This window comes from Caretta caretta, chromosome 18 (genome assembly GCF_965140235.1).
Source record: "Caretta caretta isolate rCarCar2 chromosome 18, rCarCar1.hap1, whole genome shotgun sequence".
In the NCBI taxonomy this organism is placed as follows: Eukaryota; Metazoa; Chordata; order Testudines; family Cheloniidae; genus Caretta; species Caretta caretta.
This window is the reverse complement of record NC_134223.1, coordinates 2,331,816-2,349,117: the sequence shown is the minus strand read 5'-3', so window position 1 is coordinate 2,349,117 and position 17,302 is coordinate 2,331,816. Positions and strand designations below refer to the sequence as shown.

General features: G+C 51.2%; 1 protein-coding gene across 14 annotated transcripts in view; it reads right to left on the bottom strand.

The window, feature by feature from the left end:
• ZNF362 (zinc finger protein 362) overlaps window positions 1-17,302 on the bottom strand; it is a 51,222-nt gene that overhangs the window by 15,591 nt on the left and 18,329 nt on the right. Inside the window, exon 4 of one of the 14 annotated variants that reach the window (XM_075121200.1) lies at window positions 12,796-12,917. The exons of the other annotated variants lie outside the window; for them this stretch is intronic. The gene's annotated coding sequence lies outside the window, so the exon portion shown is untranslated. The remainder of the gene's footprint in view (window positions 1-12,795; window positions 12,918-17,302) is intronic. 14 annotated transcript variants of the gene reach the window in all.

Genomic DNA, 17,302 nt, shown 5'->3' with positions numbered 1-17,302 from the left:
TGAGCAGGAGGTTGGACTAGATGACCTCCTGAGGTCTCTTCCATCCCTGATATTCTATGATTCCTGTGAGGACGTGAGAAATCTTGGCTTTCACAAGATTTCAGGGAAGCAAAGTACAGTGAGTGAAACTCCTACGTGCCATGCCCAGGAGACATGGGAAGGGCCACTAAAATACAAGCTCAGAGACCATGAGTTCTAGCCCCAGCTCCTCCGCTGCCTGCTGTTGCAAGTTCTGTGCCCTTTCTTCACCCTTATTCTGAACCCAGCTCTCATAACATCATTCACCCATTTTACAGGCCAGGCTGACACTAAAAAGTTGTGCTTGCAGAGCTACATTGGCTAGTCACACCCCTAGGTGACACATGCTGGCAGAGCCCCCAGTGCAGCTAAGCCAACAGGAGAAAGTGCTTCTGTTGACACATCCTTCGGGGAGGTAGAGTTACTTCCGGGCAGAAAAGCTCCTTCTGTTGACATTGCAGGGGTCATGCTGACATGGGCCCTGTAGTGTAGACATGGCAACAGATAACTGAGCTCAAGGGCTTGTTTTCACTCCCCTTCTGCCCCACTGCCCCGTACACACACAAAACCCCTTCGTGAGTATGAAAGCACTTTTAACTCCAGTTGGCTGGCCCATCAGGGTCTGGGCTATCGCGGGAGTTAGCACAACCGCACTGCTGCTAATCCAATCACTCTGGGCAAGCTGTGTGCGACTTCACAGCGTGGCCTCTCTCCCTTGAGCTCCGTTAACTTGAGCAGCATTAACTCATGTGTAGATCATGCAAGTGAACTGTTAAGACCTGGTGTAAGAACCTGCCCACTTCAGGCAGAGCTAGGAACAGAATCAGGGCTCTTCTGTAACACAGCCAAGTCTCCTCCACTTTGCCACGTAGGATCTGTCTGCTCTGCAGAGTTAGGGCATGTCTACACTACAATTTTAAGTTGACCTACGTTAGGTGATATCCACACTACCCTTCTTCTGTTGGTGGTTCCACTGACTGAAGAGGGGCAGCGTGGGGTGCTGAGCACCAACGCTCCATGCCAGGAGCCCAGCTGCCTCCGAGCTTCTTGCCCCCCACCCCCGGCTTGGAGCGGTGGGGCGTTGTGGAGCTGTGCAATTGACAAGTCAGCCAACAGCTCATGTAGGGAACACAGTGTCTCACCCTAACTACACCAACATAAGCCCTTCGCCTCTCATGGAGGAGGAGTTACTATGTTGGGGTAGGAGCAGCAAAGAGTCCTGTGGCACCTTATAGACTAAGAGATTCATAGATTCACAGATATTTAGGTCAGAAGGGACCATCATGATCATCTAGTCTGACCTCCTGCACAACGCAGGCCACAGAATTTCACCCACCACTCCTGCAAAAAACCTCACACCTATATCTGTGCTATTTAAGTCCTCAAATCATAGTTTAAAGACTTCAAGGAACAGAGAATCCTCCAGCAAGTGACCCGTGCCCCATGCTACAGAGGAAGGCGAAAAACCTCCAGGGCCTCTTCCAATCTGCCCTGGAGGAAAATTCCTTCCCGTCCCCAAATACGGCGATCAGCTAAACCCTGAGCAAGGTTCAGAGATGTATTGGAGCATAAGCTTTCGTGGGTGAATACCCACTTCGTCGGATGCACGGCACAGGATTCTTTGCTGCTTTTACAGATCCAGACTAACACGGCTACCCCTCTGATACTATGTCGGTGTACTAAAGCACTTACATTGGCAGGAGCATGGCTGTAGTGTAGACACTGACATAGTTAGGTTGACATATATATATTGACCTAACTCTGTAGTGCAGACCAAGCCTTATCCTGGCTTCTTACCAAGATGCTTGCCTGCCCCGCCCCACCCCACCCCCCAAATCCCTCTGGCCTGAGTGTGGCATTGCTTTCACCCCAGGCTAGCTGGCCCAGCTTGGGGGAAGGGTTAGAACCCAGGTTCCGCTAACACTGGTAACCTACCCACTTTGTGACGAGGATGCCGCAGAGGTGCTGCCAGTCCTCCAATGCCTTCCCACCATGCCCCTCACATGCCAGGACAGAGAAGTTCTCCCACAACTCACAGGGAAAGAATCACAGAACGGCTCAGGTTGCTGCAGTACAAACCACCATGTGGATGTTCCCCTGACATGCTAGTGACACACACAGGGAGTGCAGCATCCGTGAGGACATGGTAAGCCAGGTAGGGTTTTGCAGCGCAGCTGCTCACACCTGGGCTACGCCAACCCAAGTGCCAATCATATGGGATAATTGCAGTGAAGACAGACCCATAGACTGTTAGAAGGAACATGGCAAATTAGAGGCTTCTGAAACCCACAGTAACAAAGGGCAGCTTCGTGTTACTCTCTAGCCACTTGTCCACGTAGATGTTTGTGACTCCAATACTACATCGCTGCTAGCTTCAGTGGTACAGCTCCCATGTTTGCACTCAGAGCTCCTAAGCTCAGTCCCACAAGTAACCCAGCTGGGGAGTGTTGTGACATTTGGCTCTGCTGTCTGGAATCACTCAACTGCCGTCCGCTCCCAGAGCCAGGAATCCTGCTGCCCACGTGAGCCATTGCCAGCTCACACACCTGTAACCCACCAGCATGTATGGGCCAGTCCACGCAAGGGGAACAACACACCTTCCCAAGCAGTTACTTCTAGAGCTAACGGGAAACAGGTCTGTGCTGTGGATCTGTAGAGTGTGGGTTTAAACCCTGTTGATGACCCACTATGGAGGAGAAAAAATATATTTACCTGGGAAGCTGGCTTAGCTGTGGGAAGAATTTTATATGGCAAAGCACTGCTTTCAGCAGTGAATTTGGATGGTCTATTAAAAGGTGTTTCACTATTGCATTTGTTTGTTATCAGTGGGAGCTGTCCCTTTCAGAACCAGCTGGAGACAGAGCAGAGAGGTGGGAGATGTTTCCTGTGCCCAGAGCGGAGCAGACCCTGCCTGTGACAGGGCCACAAAAGGGCAGAACCTGATTTAATACATTCATCTTCCCACCAAGCAGCCTCATCCCCCAAGGTGTAACGTGGGTGCTTACGGGCACTGGATCCCTCAGGGCTCTAAGAGCCCTGGGCCTGTAGGTCACCAGTGCGAACCCAGGCTGGGCCCAGCCAATGGCTGTTTGGGGAGGATCCGTTCCAGCTCCTACATCCCAAACTCACCATCATGCTTTGCACTGGACTGCAAGCTCTTTGGGGCAGGGTCTGTCTCCTATAAGGTGGCCATTCACCCAGAGACTCCGGTACCTCTGGGAATGGTGTAAGCCTGCCCCTGCCAAGACCCTACCCAGGTGACCACGGATGCACAGTGCGTGCGAGGTCACGCTATGTGGGGGTAGGGCAGCAAACTCTTAAAAATGGCACCCACCTCCTGTGCAGTGGGACCTCACACGCAGGCCACATGGAGGGGAGGGGCATTTTTCACTGCTCCACTCCTGCCAGCGTGACCATGTGTGCAAGGTCCCGCCAGCTGGGGTGGAGAGGCACGCTCTTTAAAATGGCGTCCCCTGTCGGACGCCTCAGGTCCAATTCTGTGCAAGTACTGGACTCTGCAAAAGCAGGACTGCCCGAGAGGCTTGCCTGGCATCTTCCTGTATGTCCGTGCAGTGCCTAGCACAAAGGGCCCAGTCTCAGCAGGGCCGCATGGGAGTGCCTCATTTACTACGAATGTAAGAGAATCGGCAGCCCTGGCCCCGTGGCACACACCCGTTACTCGGTGCCTGGGAGAGCATGCCAGAATCAGGAGCATCCCTGGAAATTGGGCATTGCATGTCACCAAGTCACCCACTGACACTCCCAGAGAGTCACATTTTAGCTCCACCCACAAATAATTCTCTAAGCCCCATCCTCAAGGGATGGCTTCAGCAAGTGGGAGGAAAGAGCAGCAGCCTTTAAACTGGTTGCTGGAGTAAAATGCAGTGTTATTGCAAGTAAACTACATAGGAGAGTAGCTAAGAATCCTGCCTAGCGACCTAAAGGAAAGCTGATGTCCTATCCCGGACCTAAATCCAAGGACACGGAACAATGGCAGCTTGTTCTAAGAACTGGGATCACTTCATAACTTTCCAAGCAGTTAATACTGATATTCCAGCTGGGGTAGGATTAAAAACCATAAACTCAGGGCTTGTCTACACTTAAAACGCTACAGCGGTGCCTCTGTAGTTCTTCAGTGTAGACATACCTACACCGACAGGAGGGATTCTCCCATCGGCATAGGGAATCCACCTCCCCTAGAGGAAGAATTCTTCCACTGACCTATTGCTGTCCTCATGGGGACTTAGGTTGGCTTAACTAAGCCGCTCAGGGTGTGGATTTTTCACTTCCCCGCCTGATGTAGTTAACGAATCTAATTTTCTAGCCTCCGTTTCAAGGCTGTTTGCTGCAAATGCCACGATATCACATATGGGTTGAACGTGACATGATAGGACAGAGGAATCAGCAACACTGGTGATCCATCCAGGACAAAATAAATAAATAAAAATAAATAAATAAAATCAAATCCATTTGCCCTGAATGAAAAGATAAAAATTGAGCTTTGTAAAATGCAAAAGCTTGGGGCTGTACAAAATCCAAATAACCTACATCTCGGGTTCATTCTAGGGCTGTAACTGAAAAGCCAAACATAAGTGCAGATATGCTCTGAGCCGTATGATTTAAATAAAGACATAAATGGAAACGTAATCCACTGAAAACTGTTCAAGGAGCAGCAGCTAAACTCTCTCAAGAAAAAAACGCAACATTCTCAGTATTAGATGCATGATATGCATTTTGGCAAGAGGAGTCAGATGAATCAAGCACTAAGCTAGTGACTTGTAATATGTCATTTGGATATTAGAAGTTGCAGTGAATTCGCCCCGTAGGTATTAGTTCTGCTCCTGTAGTATTTCAAAGTGTTACGGCACAGATTTTTCAAGGATTACAAGGTGCTCAAGTTATAAAGTGAATAATGTTTTAATTTAGTCTGGGCAATGAAAGACTTGGGCAAGTTTGGCAGACAGTGAGGGAGACACACCAAAACTCAAAAACCCTTTCAAAACCCAAAAACCAAAGTCCAACTGAAATTTACCTCAATGGCTGATCCAGATAAACTGAAATGCCTCATCTCTCAATGTCAAGTGGAGGCAAAAATTTATGGGGATGATAAATTATTTGGAAAAATTCATTCCAAATCTATCATTGGCTAATAAAAACCATTTTAGAGGAAGCTCAGAAAAGTGAAAACAACATAATGACTTGACATAAATAGCAGTTTAAAGCCCCACTTCTGTGAAGCTCTTAAACATGGGCTTAACCTTATTAAGCACATGACCAGTCCCACTGAAGTCAATAGGACAATTCACATGGGTAAAAGATAAACATATACATAACCCTTTCCAGGATCAAGGCCTGCATCACTGATTAGTAATCTGCTAGTTTTAAAAGAGCGTTTAATTAAGCCAGTTGCAGCTGCCACTTCTGACAGACCGAATGCAAGCCCCTTATACCAGAACAGTAGCCACTTGCATTTACACTGAGAACCCTAAACAAAGGAGAAGGAAACTGTCCAGATTGAAAAGGAGAGGTTGAGTATTGCGACTGACTGTTTGAAAGTCATGCGCAGATAGGATGGATTAGATTAGCTGCATGGGAAAGGAAACAATACTGTAGAATTGATCACAAGCCATCACAAAGTTTCTTTTGCACTAACTACAATCAAAGACGTGACCTCCATGTGGAATATAAATCAGTCAAGAATTGGATTCCCTTACTAGGGAAGTAAATAGATCAACATCACCTGATGCCAAGACTGATGAACGTGAAAGTCAAGTACGGAGGCATCTGACTATTAGTATTTAAAAAATTAGCAAAAATCTCACATTGAAACAGAATGAGCGTGAATCATCAGTTTGACAAGGAAAGGCCAGCAGCATGAGACCTGAAACTGAAACCACACTGGCCAGTTAGGGAAGGCAACGAAAAAGACTTGACTGTTCCAGAAGCTCTGAGAAAAGATGCTCAGTAAAAAAAACAAACAAAAAACACATTGCCATCATCAAGGTATCGAGAAACGCAAGCGAAGGCCAAGAGAGATTTTGTTCTTGCCTGAAACAATTGCTCAAGTAAGAGACATGCCTGCTTGCTGTAATGCATGTAATCATTTCCCAAGAGCAAAACCAAAACGAGGCAACACAATATCAAAACGCGCCAAAGAGACTGAAGCAAAAGCTGGGGAGAGATTTATTTCAGGTTGGCAAAGTACCCATTTATTCATTACTAGCAAATTCACGGAGACGTCAAACTATCGGACACAAGCAGCACTCAGTGCTTACCCAGATCCCATCACAATCAGCAAGACCTGAAATTACCAACGCCTCTAATTACTGACCCACTCTCAGGCGCAGAATCTCAGGAATTTGCCCTGACCTGCCATCACCTCCTTGCCAGTGTATCCCAGGGTAACGGGACAGCCAAGAGAGTTATCCAGACAGTGAAAATCTCCCTCAAAGAAACTAACCGAGACAGAGGTCTGCGTCCAGCCCTGCTGGAACTCAGAAATATCCAGAGAAAAGGATCTGTTTTACCAGCACACCTGCTATCAGCCAGACAAGGTTTTGCCTCTCATAAGACTGCAGTTGCTCAAAGCTACAAAAAGAACAGACTAGACAAATACGCACTGGAAGGAAAACAAGAGAGACAGAAATTTGCCTAAGACACACACACAAAGCCACTGTCCACACTGCCGTCTGGACATGCAGTCTACCTGGGAACAGCAGGAAGGCAGCAAAAACTGTTACCCTACAGCAGAGACACAATTACAAGCTGTGGAAACAGACTGTCTGTCTGGGCCAGAGAAAGAGAGATTTGTCTGAAATACCCAAGATGTGCAAGATACCTGCTGACACAGGAGAAAAAGGTGATAACTGGATTCCTCAATGATCAGAGGATACAAGAGGCTCTGTATCAGCAACCACAGGAGCACACCAGGTACCGGTATCACCAGGGTTATCACTTGCAAATTATCCAGACTCTCAGGTAGTGCCTCGCTGAAGCCTCACTATTAAAGGGGGCACTCTCAGAAACTGGGTTTGAAAAAAAAAAATACTATCTAGTGAACAGCTTTTCACCTGCACATCTCAGAGCGCTTTCCAAAGGCAGTCAGCATGCCCATCACCACCATTCAGGTGGGGACACTGGCGCACAAAGAGGGGAACTGACTTGCCCAGGTCACCCAGTAAATCAGTGGCAGAGCCAGGACCAGAACCCAGGTCTCTCAAGTCACAATCCTGGGCATTAGCCACGAGGCCATACTGCCTCTCCAGTAGGGGGTGGAAAAAAATCATAGTTGACATTGGGCAACTATCCAGCTGACAGGCTGGATTTTTCCCCAACATTTGCCCCTTGGGTGGAAATCATATCCCCCGACCCCACCCCAGACACTAGGGCCATTAGCTTGTGACTTGGGCACTCCAATCCCACTATGGCTATTTATTGCAAATGGGACTCCCAAGACCCATTATGGATGTTAAAAATGTTGCCAAGAGACCATCCCCGGTAGAAATGACAGTGGGTCACTCCAGCTAATCAGGATGTCTGCCCCCTCTTTCTGAGTGATCTTTCTAATCCATTCACATGGTTTCATTTACCATCTTTACACTGACGACTCAACAGCTGCCTTCCCATTCCTGACTCATCTCCCTCCATCCAGTCCCTGGCTCTTTGACATCTCCGGGATGTCTTGCTGTCAGGTTCAACTTAACATGTCTTTCAGCCCGGCCTCACTCCACTCTCTCCATCACTGTTCAAACCCCACCATCTTCCCTGACTACAGGCCTGAGGGACATCTTCCCCCATCTTCCCCCCAAGCCGTGTCCAAGCCCTGCTGTTTACTGCTCCTCAGCATCTCCATGCTTTCCCACCCAGACAGCCAAACTCAAATTGGAGGATTGGGCCAAAAGAAATCTGATGAGGTTCAACAAGGACAAGTGCAGAGTCCTGCACTAAGAACGGAAGAATCCCATGTACCGCTACAGACTCAGGACCGAATGGCTCGGCAGCAGTTCTGCAGAAACGGACCTAGGGGTGACAGTGGACGAGAAGCTGGATATGAGTCAACAGTGTGGCCTTGTTGCCAGAAAGGCTAATGGCATTTTGGGCTATATAAGTAGGAGCATTGTCAGCAGATCGAGGCACGTGATCATTCCCCTCTATTCAGCATTGGTGAGGCCTCATCTGGAGTACTGTGTCCAGTTTCGAGCCCCATACTACAGCAAGGATGTGGACAAATTGGAGAGAGTCCAGCAGAGGGCAACAAAAATGATTAGGGGACTGGAACACATGACTTATAAGGAGAGGATGAGGGAACTGGGATTATTTAGTCTGTGGAAGAGAAATGGGGGGGGATTTGATAGCTGCTTTCACCTACCTGAAAGGGGGTTCCAAAGAGGATGGATCTAGACTGTTCTCAGTGGTAGCAGATGACAGAATGAGGAGTAATGGTCTCAAGTTGCAGTGGGAGAGGTTTAGGTTGGATATTAGGAAAAACTTTTTCACTAGGAGGATGGTGAAACACTGGAATGCGTTACCTAGGGAGGTGGTGGAATCTCCTTCCTTAGATATTTTTAAGGTCAGGCTTGACAAAACCCTGGCTGGGTTGATTTAGTTGGGGATTGGTCCTGCTTTGAGCAGATGTTGGAATAGATGACCTCCTGAGGTCCCTTCCAACCCTGGTATTCTAGGATTCTATGATAGTCTGAGGCCTCATGGACACCTGTCCTTATCTCCAGTCCATAAAAAATGCTGCTGCTAAAATAACTCTCTTTGCCCATCACACCCCCCATGTCACCCCTTCTGTGAACTCTTCCACTGTGCAGAAGATTCAGGTTTCTTGCCATCATATCAAGGCCCTGCCTAACTCTGCTCTTTTATCTGCCCCCTTCACTCCCCAAGCGATGACAGCCTTGAGTGCCATCTCTCAGCTTTTCCCACCATCTGTTTTTTCACACACTACCCTTATGCCAGAAGTGCCACCCCGATCCATACGACTGTTACCCTCCCCAAAACCCACTTGTGCACAGATGCCTACAATCTCCCAGTAACACTGGCCAGCTTGCAGGGCAGCTGGGCAGAGCTGAAATTAGCTACTTAGTAAGAGAAGGAGAGAAAGTGCTTTCAAATGATTCAGCCCCATTACGGAATGCACAGAGCTCATCCATGGGACCCTTATCACTGTCCTCTGTGCTTCCCTCCTACTGTCTATTAGGAGTCCTGGTTTAAATTAGATTATGTGCCCTTTAGGGCAGGGACTGTGTCTTCATCTGCTTTTGTACCCACACTGCATAATGGGCTTTTGGGTGCTTGGCAATGCAAACAGAAGTGACTGGCCCAAGGCCACACACTGAGCCAGTGGCAGAGGCAGAATTAGAGTACAGGTGCTCCTGGCTCCGAGCCGGGAGAGCTGCAAAGGAGACACCTCTTGTGACATCAAAGGGTGTTCAAATGCTAAGGAAGCCTGGATTTAAAAACACTTTCCAAGAGGTCAATCCCAAGGAAGCAAGGTGCCCTATTTTTGTCCAGCTGGGGACCAACTCTGCATCTTTCCCAGACTCAGTATGCTGCACCCAGCTGGCACAGAACAGATTTCCAGCTGCCCTCATCCATAGCACAAAAGTGCACACCAGAGAGACTGGATCCCAGCATGCATGACTGCCCACAGACCACCCTTCCGGATCACAGACAAGGTGGTTGCAGGCTGCACTGTACAGCTCCCAGGATCTCCGTCTCGGAGCTGCATGTCAGCTATCCCTGTTCTGTTAGGGCACCAAATGCCTGGGATGGCCTGGCGCAGCAGCTTGGCTCTGCGCTGAACTCCGGGAGCAGCTGAGGAACACAATGATTTTCCAGGAATGGCTCAGTAATAAAGCATTCATTTTCCCCAGTGGCTCCTGCATCCTCACTCCAAATCCCAGCCATCAGAGCAACCGTGGCTCTCAACACAGCCCCCTCCAGTCCCATTAATCACTCCCCAGCTCCCACCCGTCTGCTGCGCGACTCACGCATCCAGTCTGTGAGAGATCCTGGCGGACGATGGGGAAGGCTGCGGAGATCCTTTTACTGATTAGCAGATCAGCTGAGGGCACTGCTGAACCTCACGCCAGCAGCCCTGAGAGCTGGGAAATGCGGCTCCTCGTGACAGAGCAGGCACTGGGAGCGGGAAGGGGGAGAGGAACTGGTTGGTGGGGCTATTCGGATTTCATTCCTACAGCACTGTGCTGCCAGGAAAGGTATTTACACTCATCTGCTATTACAACAATGCACCTCTACCGCTACTGACCAGAGCGGCTGGCTCGCGTTTCCTGCAGCCCGGGGGACTCGCGTCTCCACTGCAATGCACTGGTGCCGCCCAGACACCACAGCACCGGGAACACATCTACACAGTCTCAGTGCGGCCAAGAAGAAGTCCACTCCCTCTCTGGGATTTTCCTACGCGGGGTTTTCCCCACTATCATCAAGGATGTCCAAGTAGATTTTGCTCCTGGGCTAGTGAAAGGGCATGGCAGCTCTGCAGGCTGCCTGGTACCTTGCTCCTCCCTGCGCACCTTTCTTCCAAGGATTGAATTAAGTTTCCCAATAAACCCTTAGAAGGTGAGGATAGGCCCATAGGAACTGCCTGAATGGATCCAACCTGGGGTCCATCTAGCCCAGTATCCTGTCTGTGACAGTGTCCACTTCCAGATGCTTCACAGGAAGGTGTAAGAACCCCAGAGGAGCAGACGTGGGATAATCTGCCCCCACGTAACTCTCATCCTGATCTCTAATATTAGAGGTTGGCTTAACCCCTAAAGCATAAGGGTTAATATCTCTTCCACAATTATTGTTGTTGTTGTTGTTAATTATGACAACTCAAGATGTTCTTGTCATCCATATAAATGCCCAATCTCTTGTTTGAATCTTGTTAAGTTCCTGGCCTTTATTTAGTATTACTCTCCTCATTTGAGATGGGGAAACTGAGGCGCAGGGCAGTGAGTCAGTCACACAGTGAGTCAGTAGCGAAGTTAGGAACCCAGGAGCCCTGATTCCTAGTCAGGATGAAATATTATATATACAGAACAACAACTATGGACAATACAACAGCATTTCAAAACAGAAGTTACAAAAAAAAAAAAAAAATTAGTATGAAAACAACATCTCCCTCCAAAGTAATTGTGAAAATAAATATCCAAGAAGAGCCAGATCCTGGGAGGTGCTGAGTCCCCACAGGTGTGCAATATCTGTGTCCTAGCCTGTACCGCACTTAGTCTCAGCTCCTCCACATCAACCTGACTCAAGGCCCAGGGCAGCAGCGGGGGCTGCAGATCTGCTGAGTCACCGCCTACGGTCCCAGAGTCCCTATTTATCGTTGGGAAGAGATTTGTTCCTATGCACGTCTCTTGGCTGCTCTATTCTTACACCGTGCTCCCCGCCGTCGGATCTCAGTGCCAGTGCTAGGGAGAGAAGCCAGCTCTCCGATTTCCCCTCCTGCTTCTCCTCTGCCAAGGACTCCCCAAGCCCGACACATGAGCTGGGGAAGCTGAAAAGCCCAACACAAACCCGGCCAAGAGAGAAAGAAGTAACCCCTGAAATTCAGGCCTGAGAATGCGCCATATCCAGCCTGACTCCACCCCTTCCTAACTGGGGGAGCCCCCTTCTGCCTCTCCAGGCTCTGAAACGATGCGGCTCCCTTGTCCCTCATCCCCCTCAAAGGGGGACCCCTGTATTTTGTAATCAGAAGCAGATCCCTGGCAGGGCATTTAACTAGAGCAGATCCCATTCAGGAGCATGAGGGAGTTCTGAAGTGCCGCACCAACTCAGCCTTGATAGGAAAGCCTTGGGACATGAGCACTTCCTAAAAGGGGGGGGCATGGCCCTGCCCCCTCCATGCCCCGCTCCCCGCAGCTCTCCACAGGTGTCTGGGCTCCCTGGGCCAGGCTCCAGCTTCCAGCCTGGCTGGGGGGCAGGACCTCGGGGGGAAGAGGAAGAGCAGGGGATCAGGCCCGTGGTGAAAAGTGGAAAAGCCATGACCCCTTGGCCCCCTTGTTCCAGCACCCTGGCCCCCAAAGCAAAGAAACATAAAAAGGAGACTCTCAAGAGAAGGACGCAGTCTCCCCGGCTGGCCATGCTTGGGCGAGGGCAGAAGGCAGACAATTAAACTGGGGTGTGCCTTCCCCAGCCCAGGCCTACAGGCTGCTGCAAGTGGTCAGGTTAGCAGGGATCCAGCCTGCTCCCCACAAACCAACAGGCATTCCCCGGGACCAGGATCCAGCCTGCAGGGCACGAGCTGCTTTTCCCCGAGGGACTGGGATCCCATCCACTACCACGCTGGTGGCCAAGACAGGCTTGTTCACCAACTGCAGGGAGCCAAAGCTGGAGTGACAGCCTCTGTGCCCTACCCCCCCAGATGCTGCACAGCTCATCCGGCTGTGGCTTTGCCGACTTCCTCCAGCAACAGAGAGCGACCACATGGGCACTCCAACATCCACGGGTGCCACCTGCTGCCCAAACATCGCGTGGAGAATGAGCAAGAGAGTAAATGTGGCACATACAGGGAAGGGGGAGAACAGATGGATGGATGGATGGATGCACTGAATCAACATGACAAGACTGCCTCAGGTGAGGAGGAGAAGCAGAGAACAGAAGCAGCACAAAGCCCGAGTGAGATGCAGGGCACTGTTTTTAGGGGGTCACAGATGGGAAATCTGGGGGAACATAACTATCTGATTTAATGATGGTTTCTCACACAAGCAAAGAGTGAAAATGTCCCCCAGGTTGGGCCAGGGAGAGGGGGACATTACCAACCTCCAGATCTAATCGCCCCCCTCCAGCCGCTGGAGCTCCCCACTGAAGCCTAGTAAGTGGAAGGCCTATAGCACAGGAAGCTGAAATGTCCCTGGGTCCCTCCTCAGCCCAGGCCGCAGGTTCTGGAAAACAGGAAGTCAGGGCTATGATTAGAAAAGGTTCTTGGAACCAGCCCAGGTTAACAGGGTTGGACAGCAGCTCCTCTCCCCTGAGGAGCAGGTGATGAGCCACACGCCTTTCCTTGTGGCACAAAGAAGCCCTGCACTGCCCCTCACCCAAAGCCAGCCCTCTCCCCTCTCCTGCTACCCAGCCCAGCTTCACAGCTGCTCTGCCCTGTTATTTCTACCATGCTGTGAACATGGTTACACCCATTCCTCTCCAGCACGACTGAAGACACAGATTGGTCATGTGGGGTTTTAATCATGCTCCTGAGCTGTGCTACAGACGTGGGCTGGCAAAATCGCAAGGCTCCTGCATGGCTGATGCAAGGATCACCGGGAAACATGCAAAGGCATCTTTAGCATTTTCATTGCATAAAACACACATCTTTGTATTGGCCAAACTATCCCACACAGCAAAACCACCAACCGCCTCTTGGGGCGCACACACCAGCCCTATTTAAAGGTCAACTGTCAGGTCAAGTTTAGCCCCATAATTTAAGCTTGGTAAGAACAAGCTGCTAAGGAATCCAAGACCTAGAGAAATAGCTCTGCAAAATGGAACAGAAATTCCAATGGATGCAAAGAAAGCTCCCCCTGCAGCACTTGCAACCCAAGCATTGCTGCAGGCTGCTAGCACAGGAAAGCCACAAAGCAAAATCAACTAAACACTGACACTGAACCAAAAGTGACGGAGACCCATCCGTTTTCACTAACTGCCCCACTGAGAGGAGGCACAGAAACACGCACACTAAAAACTACCTGAAGAGTGAAATCCTGGCCCACTGAATTTAATGGGAGTTTTGCCACACACTTCAATGGAACCAGGATTTTACCCTGAACTTTTACATCATTCTTGCAGGTTTGAGAATCTGAAATGCCACCAGCTCAGGGCAGGGAGAGGGCATCCCCTAGGATCCTGTCTGCATGACAACTATAGCCAAAGCAGAGGGATCTGGTTACAACACACAAAATTAGTATAGACGGACCCTATCCACTTCACTGTAACTGGGCTAACACGTTGGGCTGGTTCTGGTTTTAACCCAGTTATGGGTGTCCAGCTACACTGTAACCATCTCCTCTGTCCCACTGGAAAGCTCCTCTCCCTCGATAGTTCCCATGTTCTCAGCCCCATAGTGTTGGGTGACTCCAAGGCACAAACAAATGTTCTCGCTGGGAGGCAGGGAAGGGTTATAGATTCATAGATATTTAGGTCAGAAGGGACCATTATGATCATCTAGTCTGACCTCCTGCACAACGCAGGCCACAGATCATGGTTTTGGTTATCATGGTTTTGCATCTGGAGAGAAGGCACAAAGTGCATTAAGTGACTTGTCCAAGGTCACAGGAAACTTGTGGCTGATCCAGGAACTGGGCTCAGGGGTCCCGAGCGCCAGACAAGTGCTGTAACCACAAGGCAATCCGTCCTTCCCCCACAGTTTTATTCCTGGCATGAGTCCTGCTCCTAGACCAGCAAGTTACAATGGAGTTTAATGGCAAATCCCTCCTGAGAGCTCTCCAGCCCTGGCAGGTCCATGAGGGACAAAGCCAGATTTTGAGCCACAGCCTAAAAGTCCCCTGCGGAGTCCCAGGACACAGAAATCCCAGTGCAAGGAAAGTTCACCCTGAAAATGAAAAGTGGTCGCTGGGCAGCTCCCTCCTTTCCCCTCTGGGCCAGGATATCTGGGCTTGGGCCTGGCACCAGCCCCACAGCGTTGGCAGGAAGCATTGCCCCAGGAGAGAAACAGCGAGTGAGTCCCCTGCCCTGTCCTCTGATAGGCATCCAGGCCCAGCCCTGGAGAGTCTGCCACGAGGCTAGGCCTAGCTCGGAGCCTGGAGCTCACAGGCCCTGCCCTGCCGGGACCTAGCTCAGCCCAGGCCTGGTGCTCTTCATCCACCAAGCAAAACCAACCCGGGAAGTGAGAAGACACAGTCCCCACTCCCTCCGTGGCCCAGTGCCCTGGGCAGGGCCTGCAGGAAACCCGGGAAGGGGGAGTTCAGTCTCCAGGGCTTGGGCAGGCCTCACCCCTTAGTCCCTGTGCAGTGCAGCAAGCCGTACCCAGAGCCAATGCCAGAACCAGCTGCTCCCTACCCACCACCCGCCTGGCGAGTGTCAGCTAGGGCCCCAGCTCCCCAGGGAAAAGGAGTCACGTTCCAAGCAGGATGGGAAAAGCTTCTCAAGCTCCCTTCACCTTGGGTGTTGCCCCACATCCTGTCCCCCGGTTCTCACCATGCCCCCCCCGCTCTTCTCCCCTTTGCACTGCTCTGCACCATGTGCTTCTCCCCACACCCTGCAGCCCCTCCCCACACTGTGCTCCTCCCCCCACTGTCCTGCACCCCACTGCCCTGCACCCTCTCCCCCCCCCACTGTGCTCCTCTCTGCACTGCCCTGCACCCCCTTTCCCCACTGTGCTCCTCTCCCCCCACGGTGCTCCTCCCTATGCTGCCTGCACCCCCCCCCCCATTGTGCTCCTCCCCCCATTGCCCTGCACTCCTTCCCCCCCACTGTGGACCTCCTCCCTCCACTGCCATGCACCCCTCCCTCCACTCTACTTCCCCCTCCCCACTGCTCCAAGCCCCCTCAGCTTGGGGTGTGTCTTGGGCTGTGAGTTCCCTGCACTCTCTGGCCTCCTTTCAAACCATGCCAACTGGCTCCTACCTGCCAAGGGTAGCAGCCTGTCTGCTTCACATCCTGCATTCTTCCCCAGGACCCAGCACACAGAGCCAGTAGCCTGCTGAGCACCTCATTTCACCGCCTGGTGCTGCTTGGGCCACAGGCATCCCAGCAAACCCAGCAGCTGCCAGCCAGCAAGCAAGGTCCCCCCTCCCCGACACTCACAAACCAGGCTAGGGGCAGCTGAGGAGGACAGGGTGACTATTAAACCCCTGTGAGGCAATCACCCAGGAAATGAATTTGGTGGGTCTCAGAAGGTCAGTATGGAACATCTGTCTGCATCCTCGAATCCTACAGCTGTATACAATGCCATGAAACGAGTCACCTGTGTGCTGCAAAGGCCCAGGACCTCTGTAGCTGGGGGCCTGCAGGGCAGGCTTGAGGGCCAGTGTCTCACCATGTGGGGCTCAAAGCAGGACACCTAGGGGGGTCCTGCCCGTTAGAACTGAGGCACACCAGGGGAGCCTTATGTGTGTGGGACTGGAATAGCAGGGGTGCTGCAGATCAGGATGGAGATGCATTGGCTGAGCTTTCTGTGGGGGAGCTATCACAGGGCCTGCTTGTCCTGTCCCTGGCAGCTGTCAGGGTTACTAGACTATCCCTTCCCTGGATCCTACAACTCAGAACCAAGGGAAAGCCCATTTCAGGAACCACCCTCCTAGCCATCAGCTCAGCAGCAAGTCACTGCACCGCCCACCAGTTTCACAAATCTGATTTTTATGAAAGCTTTGGGTGTCCCCCGAGTCAATCAAAAAGATGAGAGATTTACTAGGGCTGCTACTCAGACTGCAGCTGTGCTGTGCAAAATCCCCCACGAGTGAAACATACAAGAACCAAACTGCCTCGTGATCCATTCAGGTTGAGGTACATGGGCTGGATGCCAGGGAAGCGTGTGGACAGAGGGCTGCAGTCTCTAGTGCTGGCACGTCCCACCACCTCTAACCTCACACAATATTGATTTGTAGATGACGTGCCAAGGGCTATCCCAGCTCCACCCAACAAGGCCTGGGAGTTTTCTAGGGCCTGCTGTACTAGTCCTTTAGGGGCAGTGCAAAGGGAGAAGCTTTGGGCTTCTTTATGTATGTCAGCTGGCCAGAGCCCCCTTCAGTTTTCCTCTCCAGCTCATTGGGGCAGGAACTGAGTCCGTTGGTCACTGCCCTTCACCTGGCTCACATCTCCTGGGTTGGGAAATCTCTCTCTTGTTGCCCACCACTTCTCTCTAGGTTGCACTCCACCCACTGGTCACTCCTGGGGGCCCCAATACACCTGTGTACCCCTTGCACAGCAGCAGGCTAATCTCTCCCCACCCCTCATCTCTCCACCCTGGCAGAAGCAGGGATTGGAATCCACAGGGGAAAACAAATGCCCAGTGCTGCCGTACCAGCACCGCAGCAGCCAAACCCTGCTAAAGACACACCCCACAGAGTGGCTGAAGATGAAACCCACTGCTGGGATCCCTTCTCCTTCAGGGGGAAGGGGGTAGAGCAGAGTCGCCCCTACAGCCTACTCTTAAGGCTCTCTCCAGATCAGCTTGAAATTACTCAAGGGATGGGACTCGCATCCCCTCTCTTGGGCAGATGGTTGGGAAGCTTTTCCCAGTAGCCCCCCGGCCCCATGTCCCTTTGCTTGGTTCCCATCTTACCCCTGTTACATCCCCTTTGGGCTGCCTTAAATC